Source organism: Lichenostomus cassidix, chromosome 6, assembly GCF_008360975.1.
Source record: "Lichenostomus cassidix isolate B80296 chromosome 6, HeHo_3.0, whole genome shotgun sequence".
NCBI lineage: Eukaryota > Metazoa > Chordata > Aves > Passeriformes > Meliphagidae > Lichenostomus > Lichenostomus cassidix.
In genome coordinates this window covers 34,145,273-34,157,197 of record NC_139487.1, presented here as the reverse complement: position 1 = coordinate 34,157,197, position 11,925 = coordinate 34,145,273, and the positions used below count along the sequence as shown (strand labels likewise).

General features: G+C 42.0%; 1 long non-coding RNA gene across 1 annotated transcript; it reads right to left on the bottom strand.

The window, feature by feature from the left end:
• Window positions 1-1,168: 1,168 nt before the first annotated feature.
• Window positions 1,169-11,514, bottom strand: LOC146435691 (uncharacterized). The gene is made up of 3 exons (XR_014853050.1): window positions 11,068-11,514; window positions 9,670-9,811; window positions 1,169-9,303 (listed from the first exon to the last, which is right to left on the bottom strand). It is a non-coding gene; the product is annotated as an uncharacterized LOC146435691 (long non-coding RNA).
• Window positions 11,515-11,925: the final 411 nt, after the last annotated feature.

The window sequence follows — 11,925 nt, the reverse complement described above, 5'->3', positions numbered from 1 at the left end:
CTTCTCCAAACTATTATAAAATCTGATTTATTTCAACTGCTGAGTGTGGCAGGACTGTCTGCAAGTGGCAGAACTGCAAGCAAAATGAGCTTCTAAAAATGCTGATTTTAGTTGCACGCAGTAATTAGGAGAACAGTGAACTCTTGGGCAGAAACCAAAGCCTGGCACATCCATCATTCCCCACCTCTTTGGTGAGGTGCTAATGAGATTTGAACACTACACAGGTCTGGATGTGGCCTCTGCACTCAGTCAGACAAACACTTCAGGGGTGTTTATACAGTGGCTATTTTGATTGTCTGTGATATCAGTTACTCCTTTAATAAAGCAGCTTTGGGTTTGTTGTGCTGGAGAGCAGAGCTGCTTCTGCATGCAGAATCTTCCCTCTTGCTGCCTTTGCTGTCAGCAGGCCAACTTACCTGGTGCTGCTGCACCACCAACCACCTGCTGCGGGCTGTGTAGCTGTTTACTTAATTGCAGCTAAATCATTTACACCAAATCATGCCACATTACAATGGCATAATTTAATTTGCAGCTGTTCATTCTATTTCCATTACCTTTCAGCTCTGGCACCCTCCCAGGAAAGGACCTGTGAGTAGCAGGTGAGACAGTGTCCAGGAGGGATAAAATTGCCCCCCACACAGCCCAGTGCTAGGTCTTTCCTGTGGCAGAATTCTGGCATAATTACATCCCTTGGGTTTCATTTGTGTCCTGCTGAAAAATAATAACAGTGAGGGTTTTCTTCTTAGACTTTCAAATCTAGATTGCAGTCTCTCGCTATTCTGACTTAATCATGTTCTATTATCAAAAAAAAGGGGCTTTAAGATGCATTACACGTTGTTTACATTCGAACGTTGGAGCTTTTATCTTCAAACTTGTACAGAATTGTGTACTCCATTAATAGATGCCAAGGCCAGAGGAAATTCAGGCTGCCTCACAATTATTCCCTAATGAACACAGTAATGAAAGTTGAACTCGTGAGCATTTGGCTTTTTGTAGTACTTTGAATTGAATGTATATGGTTTAAGGCATTTACTCCATTATAACCTATTAGCGAGCAGAATACAGTTTATTAACCACTCTGCTGCTTGCCTGGAAGTATTTATAGTAAACTTTTTACAATTAATCAAAAGCAGACATTGTAAAAACGAAAATCTGATTTATTGCCAAGCTCATAAATGTCAAGTGTACTGTTATGGAGGCTTTGTATTACTTCAGTTGCAACTTTAAAGAACGTTTTAAGTGATTGGAAAAAGGAAGTTTATTAAAGGCTCAGCAGGTCTTCTCTGCACTCTGCTGTTATTAATGTAAGTCATTGCATCGTGTGATAGAGGAACAACGTGGCAGGAGAAGTTTTTAATCAGGTTTTCTCTGTGACTACCAATACCTCCAGGAGGAACTTAAAACACAGATCACCATGTTTCCTCTGGCAAACAAATGCAAGGAGGTCTCAGAAGAGAGAAAGGAGACTGCAAACCAGCCAGGGTGGTTTTAATTGCTGAAGTTTTCTTTGGGTCACAGCTTGCAGACTGTGATGTAGGTAGGGAAATTCAACACTCTCAACTCTTCTTTACCAGTGTCTGTAGTTGGCTTTATCTTCAGTCCAAAATGCTGTGCTTGAAGCAAAGCTGATTTGTGTGCCTTTCTTGGGCAACACCTTTGCATCCCCTTGTCGCTGTAATGCCCAGAGAGAATGCAGCAGGCACACACCAATCCAGCGAGAAGCAGAGAGAGTGGTTATTGTTACAACTCCTGCTTATATGTGCTAAAATTCCTTAGGTGACTGGTCAGTGGAGATTGGCTGAAGTCTTACAACGCCCAATTCCAAACACTCTCTGCCTTAAACCCAAACAGATGAGGAAAACAGCAGGTGTTCAATTATTATTTACAAAATTCATCTCATTGTTTTTCATAGCTTGCATGGGAAAGGAGGGGTTCTCAGGGAAAAGCTTCTGCTTGCAGCTTTTCAATATCCACATTCCCTTAGCTACTGTCCTAGGGAAAAGTTTGCTGGGAAAGTGATATCATTTTGGTGCTTGATCTGAACTTGGATCCTGGGTTGCAGATGTTGGTCACTGATGGCCTGGCAGGTACACCCCTGAAATTAAACACAGCCACAGCAGGGCAGCCCCTGCCTCTGCCTCAGCTCCTTCCTGGCTCATTTTAATGTTTGAGAAATGTGGGTGAGGACTTGTGTCTGTTTGGAAACTGCTTTGACACTGGTAGGTGAAAAATGTCACTGAGTAAAAGGACATTGGTTTGTTGTTAATATGACCTTAATGAAGTGATACAGAAAGCAGAAAGAAGGGAACAAGTTTTCCTCCATTTTTGTGGTTGTGACTTTTACGCAGGGATGACCAGTGTTAGATATAGGACAGGGAAGAACTGCAATAGTTCCTCTCTGGATGTTTTGAGATCCTCTCTGAAGCTCTCTAAAACTCCAGCAGCCTGAGAGTTGTGTAGAGAGGATCCTTGTTTTGAGTCAAGTGTGGGTTGATGGGTCCTTGAGGTTGGTTTTAGCACAGCTGTTGCATGAAATACAAAGTAAGGTGAGAAGGTAAGCTAAGACAAATAGATAAGGAAGAAAGAATAAATATTTAGAATAAAGACAAAGCTGTAATATCATGGAATGTTTGGAGTTGGAAGGGACCTTAAATCCCATCCAGTGCCACCCCTGCCATGGCAGGGACATCTCCCACTGTCCCAGGCTGCTCCAAGCCCCAATGTCCAACCTGGCCTTGGACACTTCCAGGGATCCAGGGGCAGCCACAGCTTCTGTGGGCACCCTGTGCCAGGGCCTGCCCACCCTGCCAGGGAACAATTCCTTCCCAATATCCCATCTAATCATACTCTCTTTCACAGGTTTGATACCTGTATTTCTGTGTGTTAACATGATTGTAAGTGCCTTTCTGCTTTGGGAAGCTCCTGATGGCTTGCATTGGAGCATTAAACAGAGTAATTTTTGTTAACTGAGAAGCTTTATCACCAAGAGGTGTTGGCTAACCCTGAGACGTTTTTTCTCCTGGGCAGTGCAGGGAAATCAAATTACACCCAGAGTGAGCTAGACATGTAAAAAATACACAATTGCACTCTTACCACACCCAGCTCACTGACCTGCACAGTCACTGTTTCCATCTCCAAAGGGAAGACATAAACAGGTTTAGTGTTGGCCTGAAAAAACATAATGTCTTCAAATTCTGCCTTTTAAAGGTGGTATTAGGAAGATTTAATTACTGCTCTGGAATGGAATAATAGAATCATAGAATCACAGAATGCTTTGGGCTGGAAAGGACCATAAATATTCACCTAGTTCCAAAATTCCCTGCCAAAGCTGTAGCTCCAGCTCTTCCCTCTCCTATTTCTGCTCCCAGAGGGAAATGCACCTCAGCTGAATTCTCCTTGATATTTCTCTTGTGGTGAGACGGTTTGAAATGGCTGACTGGAGCCAAGCTGTGACAAAATGGGACAATTTGGGCCTTCCATCCCTCAGAAAGTCTGCAACATTTCAGCATCTGCTTTCATGTAAATCGACCTCAGCTTCTCATGGGGATGGACAGGTGATGTCACACACTGAACCTGAGCTGGCTGCCACTTCTCTCCTGCCTTCCCTGGGGGGTGCTCAGCATGGCCAAATTACCCCCAAAACGAGGAGTCAACTGGGATACAGAACCAGAGAAAATGGCTCTGCTTGTCTGAGGTGCTCTGCAATATTTGTCATCTGTGGATAAGCAGCAATCAGCAAAACTCACAATAAGCAGTAAGTGCTCGAAATGTCATAATGAGCTCAGGCACTGAAATCTGAATGCCATTTGTGTTGCCCTTTGATAACAATTTGTGATTGCCACTCGAGGAGGCAATCATGTATCCAGCACAGCTAAAAATGAGCTGCACAACCCTGGCTTTCCATTACAGCCTGAGCTGCTGTGAAGTGCACTAAAAGCATCTTTGACTGCATTCATGTTCACATGTCTCACACCCATGTCACGTACTGGAAGAGAAGGGATTCTTAAATAACAATTTCTTTGGGGAAAAGGGGTGTAGATTACAGGTATTCTTTGCAAAACACTACAAATAATGTTCTAGCTGATAAAATACGTGCTAAGATGCTAACAACATCTGGGCCCTTTCCTGCCCCCTCTACGTTTGGAAGATCCTCCTAATCCAGGTCTGTTATGTTAAATACCTTTTTGGGAGTTTTTTTTCCTTTCCCTATTTTTACTTATTTATTGCTGACTGCTGGAGTGTTTTGTCTTCATTTTCAGACTGTAACACCTTTTGTTTATCTTCTGCCTCTAGACAGAAATTTTTTTTAATATTTTCTTATCTTCAAAACTTCATGAAAGGATGCCAAACTATGAAACTCTTTCTTGTTGCTTTTTCTTCTTCAGTGTAAATGCCAATTTCATTACAAATGTGTAGTAAAACCATGTTTAATGTATTGGAAAACCCTGCTTGTTAGCTCATTCAAACCATCTCAAAAAGTCCACTTCTATCTTTGGAGTAACACCATTGCTCATCATATTTGCCAGTTGCTGATTCTTAGCAGGAGTGGGTTTAGATTTTTTTAATCACAGATTTTTTCCTGAGAAGCAGTCACTGCACCACATATTCAGCAAAAAGAAATTCTGTGTGAAAATAAGGCACCAATCTTTGAGACAGAAATTTCTTCCCAGTTCCTGCATGGAGCAAACCTCACTTCACACTTTCCGGATTTTGCAAACAGCCTTAGGAAAACACCTGTGCTCAGCAAGGATGTATAAAATGTGCATCAAAACTCGTAATTATAAGTCACTTACATTTGAACATTTGCTGTGATTGATCTTACAAATGTGGTATATATTATCTAAACATTGTGACATGGCTCAACCAGCCAGGTAAAGGTAGAAAATACAGCTTGGTACTAAATATGACCATTTGCTAATGAACTTTGTGGGCTTTTCATCCAGCAAACCTCCAGAGAGACAGAATAAAGTAATTCCATCTGGTAATGGAAGAGAAGGAGACTGCAGCCAGGAACTGCTGAAAATGAGCTTGGAACTGTGTTTGTCCAGAGGCCTGGAAGAGATTAGATTTGCAGGAAGATACAGCAAGTATCTTTCATTAGACCAGGTAGTGCGTTACATCTGGAGAAAGCAGATAAAATTTGGGGTGTGCTGTGTCCTCAACAGAAAAAACAGGGGTCAACCTCAAAAAGAAAGGGAAAACATTGATAGGAAAATGTTACCAAACTCTTGGAATAGAAAGGAACTGTTATCCAGGGCAAGAGGTGAGGATTCGTCTCTCTGAGAAGTGTAAGTGGAATACAAAGGTGTTATTAGGGGCTAAAGAGAGAAACTTGTGCTATTAGAAACCTTGGTCAATGTTAATCAGATTTTCAAATAACTTGTTTCTTTATGGAAAAAATAATAAAAAACCCCCAACCTTTGAAAGAGCCTCTAGGAATGAGGAATCAAAGTATGAGAGAAACAGCCTCTGGCCCACTTAGCACATCCCTGGCAGGAGAAACACTGAAGAAGGTAGAGCAGAAACTCAAATATTTGCCTTTCATATGCCATACAAATATACCTTTTATGTACTTTAAAGAGGTTATTAACTCAATCTATTCTTTTAAAAAACGTGGCATTGATTATTCTGGGCTCAGGGCTGGATTGATCACTGACTGTGGGGCTGCTGCACAGCTGCTCTGATCTGCCCCAAGAAATACAACTTGCTAGAGTTCACAGGCTGGAGGTTTTTACTCCAAAAGACTTAATTCTTTCATCACAGTGGGTAATACATGGCTGGGAAATAAAAATTATGATTTGCAGTGCACTTCCCAATAGTCTCAATGGTTTCAAGTTGCACCTAAAGAGGTTCAGATTAGGTATTAGGCAAAATTTCTCCACTGAAAGAGTGGAAAAAGCCCCCAAAATTAAAAAATAAAAAACCATCAAACCAAAAATCTCTCCTAATTTTTATTAATCATGCTGTCAGCATGATTTGGAATCCTTTCCTTCTTCCCTATTAGAATTTAAATTGATTTCTCTCTACACAGAGTAGCCCTTTTTTGCCCTTTTTTTTCTCCATTAAAATAAGTACAGAAGTCATAGGGGTTCTCTTTTGTTTGATTTGATGCAATTGCATTGGAGCCTGGAATTATGAATTGTCAAATACTTAGTCTGAATCAACAGGTGAATAAGATTGAGATCTATTAGGAAGAGTTAAGTATCTTTTCCCTGTGGGTGTCAAATCCAGGCCTCTGTCTGGGACACCCTGAGAGCTGGTGCTCTAAAATATCTAGATGTCACAGAGATCCTTAATATTTTGCTTTCTTTTCCAGTTTTCTTCTTCTTTCCAGCCTGGATTTGAATCTACAGTGAACACTGCAACATTTATTTATTATTGAAATAAATTATGAAAATACCACTGTGTCTCCCTTTTATGGAAACTTTTTCCTTTGTAGCTCTCTTTCTAAAACTGTGAATGGTGCTTTGGTACTGAGTTTAAAGATCCAGAGCTTATTTCTGTGTGTCCTCATCACCCTAGAAATCCGTATAAATCATTGCAATCTTGACATTTTTGTGTAAGGTCTGTATCCTATAAACTATTAATGAAAGCATCAAAGGACTGGAATATATAAACGGGAGATTTAACTGGACTTTAGGATCTTTTGATTAAAAATACATGTCAGGATGAAATATTAATAGATCTGTGTATGTCCTGGTGATCAGATGGGCTGAGTGTCCAGAGAAGCTCTTGGATTATGTTCATCACATCTGATAATGATGCTCATCACATCTAAAATTTAAAGCCCAGCATCAGAAAAATACACAAGAACAACAACAGTGAAGTGTTACTGCAAGAGAATGGGGCAGTCTGCAGTATTATGGGATGTATTCCCATGAAACAATAAGCTAACCTGATTCCCTGGCTGTTCTTTCCAGGTTATCCCTCAAATGTTCTCCTTGCTTGATTTTGTTATTTAATAGTTATTCTGGTTGTGAATGAACCTGAAAGTGCTATTGAGTGGACTGACGTGGGTGGTCCTTCATGCTGAGAACCTCTGGCTCAGTTTCAGATTTATTTCTGTTTTCCCATAGCCCAAATTATGGTAGGAAGATCAAAAATAGTATAAAGCAAAACCCTTGTGCTGGAGCACTCACAGATGAAACAGGAAAACCTCTGAGTCTGTTCTTAAACATATTCTTAAAATTCCAGTTTATCACCTTTTAATTCATTTTAAGTTCTTTTCATCAACTTCCAATGTTCTTCTTACTGTAAGTAAGACCAAATTTCATTCAAGAAAGAAATACTCCTTTGTATCCTCAACTCAACAAGTTAGCAGAGCTTCCAAAAGATTCATAAGGACAGACAACCTTCCTTATATAATAAATATCTGGTGTAATTTGACTTTAGATATGAGAGCAGTCCTTGTTTTATTGGGGAGGTGGTGGGGGTCTGTCTTTTAAAATTTTTTTGGTGGTAATTTAATCTTACAGAAAGTCTTCCTTCAGAAGCAGCTGAAGCCATGAAATGTGGAAAGGGAAGCGTAAATAATTCCAGGGTCTGTGAATTGGACAACATGGCAGTGTGGAAATACCAGCCCAGAAAATGCTGGCCACCTTCTCTCCTTTTGCAATGGTCTGTGCAGGAAACAAAGTTAGAATTGTCCTTATTTGTTAAAGTGGAGGCAAATCCCTTTGCTTTTTCTCCTGAGTATCACACTGGCTGTGCTATATATGTTTACAATACATATTGCAGTTATCCTTTAAAAAAAAGACCAAAAAACCCTATTTAATTTCTGTTTGATCTTGAGCACAGGAGATTTGTTTATAACAGGACTGGCTTAGTGATCTCATTCTCCATAGGCATTAAGCAGAAATAAGTCCAGATAATGAGTAGCCATAAAATAATGCATAAATGCATGAAAACTGTGCCTGGTTGTCCTTAATCCAATCCAAATTTGCCTGCAGTGCTTTGCATTTGCAGTCAGAGCTTTGCTGACACAGTCTGGGTAAGCAGCTATCTGGGGCCATCATTTATCTGTTCAGCACAACCAGAACACTCCTGGAGAAGCAATGAGATGAAAGTTCTGCTCAAAAGGCAGGCTCAGATTAGAGCACCTCTAAAGAAATGCAAAAATAGCCCTGGAGAGGAAGAGTGAAAGAATTTACCCCAGACAATGGCCCCGTAAGAGGATTTCCGAGATGGAGATAAGGACTCTGCTGAAGCAGTGGCAGAGGGGATGTTGCTCCCAGTCACACCCAGGCTGGGGCTGGTTTTGTCTACAGCCAGAAGGGCATCAGGAGCTTCACAAGGGCAGATCCCAGAGCTAAATAATGGAGACACTTTTACAGGAACGCCATTGTGGTTGCCCCTGGATCCCTGGCAGTGTCCAAGGCCAGGTTGGACACTGGGGCTTGGAGCAGCCTGGGACAGTGGAAGGTGTCCCTGCCATGGCAGGGGTGGCACTGGATGGGATTTAAGGTCCCTCCCAAGCCAAACCAGTCTGGGATTTTGTGATTCTGAGAAAGCTAGAGCTTAGTCTATGTTCTTTACAAAATAGAGAATTCAGAATTTGGTCACAGTGCGGGACCTCTCCCCCACTGAAAACTTGTTTTTTCCTCTGTATTTGTGTTTGCAAATTTTTAAAATACACCAAGTAAACTGAATGCAAGTGAATGACAGAAACCTTCCTGCATGGAAAGTTTGCTAAATAATTATATATAATGAATAGACTTTGTTCTTTCTTTGGCTGAAAGCACTGCATTTACTTCTGGTCTGAGAACATTCCACTCTCTCGCTTGATGTTCTGCAAGGGTCAGACTGCCAGGATGCTTCTTTTCCTCTTTGAAGCTCTTTGCAAAACATTCCAAAAACACACACAAATACAAACTTTCTTTTACTCCTGGCTGTTCATTTAAGTGTCAGAACTTGAAAAAGCACAGGTAAATATTTGGAGACACTCTGAAGTCATAGCCTGGATTTCCATCTGAATCCCTGTTTCAGAAGGTCCTGCCCAGCAGCTCATCCAGGCTGGAGAGTAGCTTTCCATGCTGTGTTTGCCCTCGGCTCTAGTGCTGAGCCCAGGACTAAGGAAGCTCCTGTAACTGCAGCTCTTCTTTCTTTTCTCCACTATTTTAGCTCCCCGTGGTAGGTGCTTTTGTCTGGTGAGCCACACGTGTCCTTTGAAGAGATTTTTCCAGCTGTTTTGCCAGTTTTAATGGCTCTGTTGTTGTTAAACGTGGCCCTGTTGTTCCAAATTAAGTCCAGAGACACAAATTTGCCAGAGAACGTGGGGCTGCTGCAGGGCAGAGAACTTTTCTTCTTCCGAAAGCAAAAAAAGGAAGATCGTATTGGTGGGTAAACTGGGTATTTTTTTGCTCTTCTTTCTTTCTCAGCTTTCTTTTCATTCCCAGCTTTATCCCAGCGTTCAGAACTCCCAGTGCCAGTGTGAGAGTGGTTATTTCTGTGCACAGGCAGGTTCAGGTGCATGTTCTTGGCAAGCTGCTGTGGCAGCCCAGTAATGTATCCTAGCATCACTCTTTTTTTAGGATACAACATTCCCGGCTTGAATTGTAGGCTAGGGAAAAGCAAGAAAAAACACTCCTACGTTTTGAATTATTGTGTGGGAAAATGAAGTGTTGCCGGAGTGCTGCGCAAAAAATCAGTGTGAGAATTAGAAATTGTTACCTTTCCCTGGAGTCTGAGTGATGTTTCAATTCTTCTCCAGAGTTATGTGCACTGCTGGTTCCTTTTGCTGGAGAAAGTGAGCAGAGATGGATTTTAGTGAGACAGCTTTCTTGGTATGAGTTTGGTATTTCTAGTTCTGGTCCTGGAAGAGGAGTGAAACCTAGATGTACAAATACATGTTCAAAAAGATAATGTAAATCAAATGCAAATTTAATTAAATGCATTTCCCCAACTAAATCTGTTGGGAAAAGGCTGCTGTGACACTAGAGACACATTGGTTAGCAGGATTGAAATGAAACTTCCCAACTCATTGGAACTTAAGGGAAGGCTGGAAATGAAGCTGGGAGGTTGGAGGGAGGAGGAGGAAGGAGGAGATTTGTAGCTGAGAGTTCAGGGATATCTCTGGGAAGAGCTGAGGCAGCACGACTCATGCATGGGAAACTCACTCAGCAACAGCAGGTAGCAGGGAAATCCTTTAAACTCAAAGGCAATGACACACAGCCCAGACAGGGAGAAAAGGAAAACCAGCACTGAAAACACTGAAGTTCATAGACAGAAAGTTCACACAGAGGTTTCTGCAGTTTTCAAACAGTATCTGTCCTCACCACCTGCACATTCAGCAGGATGTTGTCTCTAACAGAGAGAGCTTTTCACACAGGGATGAACAGACTTTGAGAAGGCAAAAAGACAGGGGCTGCTCTGGGTAAGGATAAGGAGAAGAGGACGTTTCAGCATATCAGGAATCACTTAAAAAATATCCTTTAGAGCAGAACTGCTCCTCCTCACATCAGGGAGAGGAAGATTTCCTTTGGAGCATTGCCTTGTTGCAGATTCATTGATTTCTGCCTGATGGAGACTGGGTTGGTTAGGTTTTGTTTGGTTTCCCTAATTTCTCCACAGTGTAGTTTTTCCGCTCAGGTTTTCTTTAGACCTGGCAAACGTGGCCAGTGTTTTCAAGCGATTCTGCATCTCGAAGTTCACTTTGCAAAACTTTGAGGAGAAAATTTCATGCTTTGTGTTTTGTGCTTGTCAGAGCAGCTGTGCCCTCTCTGCTCCTCCTGGGGACTGAGAGCAGAGCAGAAACTCTGGCTAATATAATTCTCTACAGATTATGGCCATCTATCATTATTCTATCTAGCAAACACTCCAATAAAAAGGAATGTAGTATCATTTGTATTTATGGTCTTGTTCAAAGGAGTGATGTGAGGTTAATTGGAAGGTTAATTAGGAGAGGTTTAATCCAAAGGCAACAAGTCTAATCTCCACTCTCAGATTCATGAGAGAGCTCTTTTCACTCAGCTTTTCCAATAAAGGCAACATTCCTTAGAGATAAACATCTCTGTCACAGCAGGCAATTCCATTTATTTCAAGGCTCTGTAAGTTCACATGAGTACTCACCTGGAAGTGCAGCAAGGGGGTTGGAGGTGCTCTGGCTGTGCCATGCCAGCCACACGAATTCTTCTTCCATGTCATCATGGAAAATCAAAAACTTGCAGCATGGCAGTCAGGTGAGGCTTCCTGTCAGGACAGCTGTAGGGAGTGGAGCTCTTCTTGCCTTTTTGGCAGCCACAACACAGTTCCCAAGGTCAGCAACAGTGTCGCTGTCAGGGACTCTACATTTTGGTAATCAATAAGCATGAGAAAGATTAATTGCTTTTAAGATTACTAGTCAATCAGTGCTGTAAGTGGAACAGTCAATGCCTGAAAGGATTGCATGCCCTTCTTAGGTGAGCTTCCCAGAGCCCAGCCCTGCCCTCAGCACCTGGGGCTATTTCTGCAGTCAGGGATTAGGTCATGGAATGATTCCTTTTAGGCCAGAACCATAAATATCATTGAAATAGACGGTGCAAATACAAAACCTCCTGCAGCTGAATAGCTGCTCCCATCTGCAGGGCTGAGTCCTGCAGCAGTGGGATGGGGATGAGTCCAGGGAGCTCTTTCCTAAACTTGCTTCTGGCCCTGTCACTTCACCAGGGCAGAACTAACCTGGTGCTTTCCTTCCACGCAGCAGGTTGGCTCCTGTCCCTGCCTGATCTCCCCATCCCAATATCTCTCTTCCCTGTTCTTTGTGAGCACAAGACGGGGAGAGGTAAGTAAGCTTTAGAAGTGGCTGAAAGGAGTGAAGACATCATTTATGATCCTAATTCCTCTCTTGGTTGATTTGTTTGCTGTGTAGAATTAAGAAGAGAAAACCAGCCCCTCACAGCTGGGATTGTAAATCCCAGCAGTCCGAGTGCTGTGCTGCAAGAAGAATCA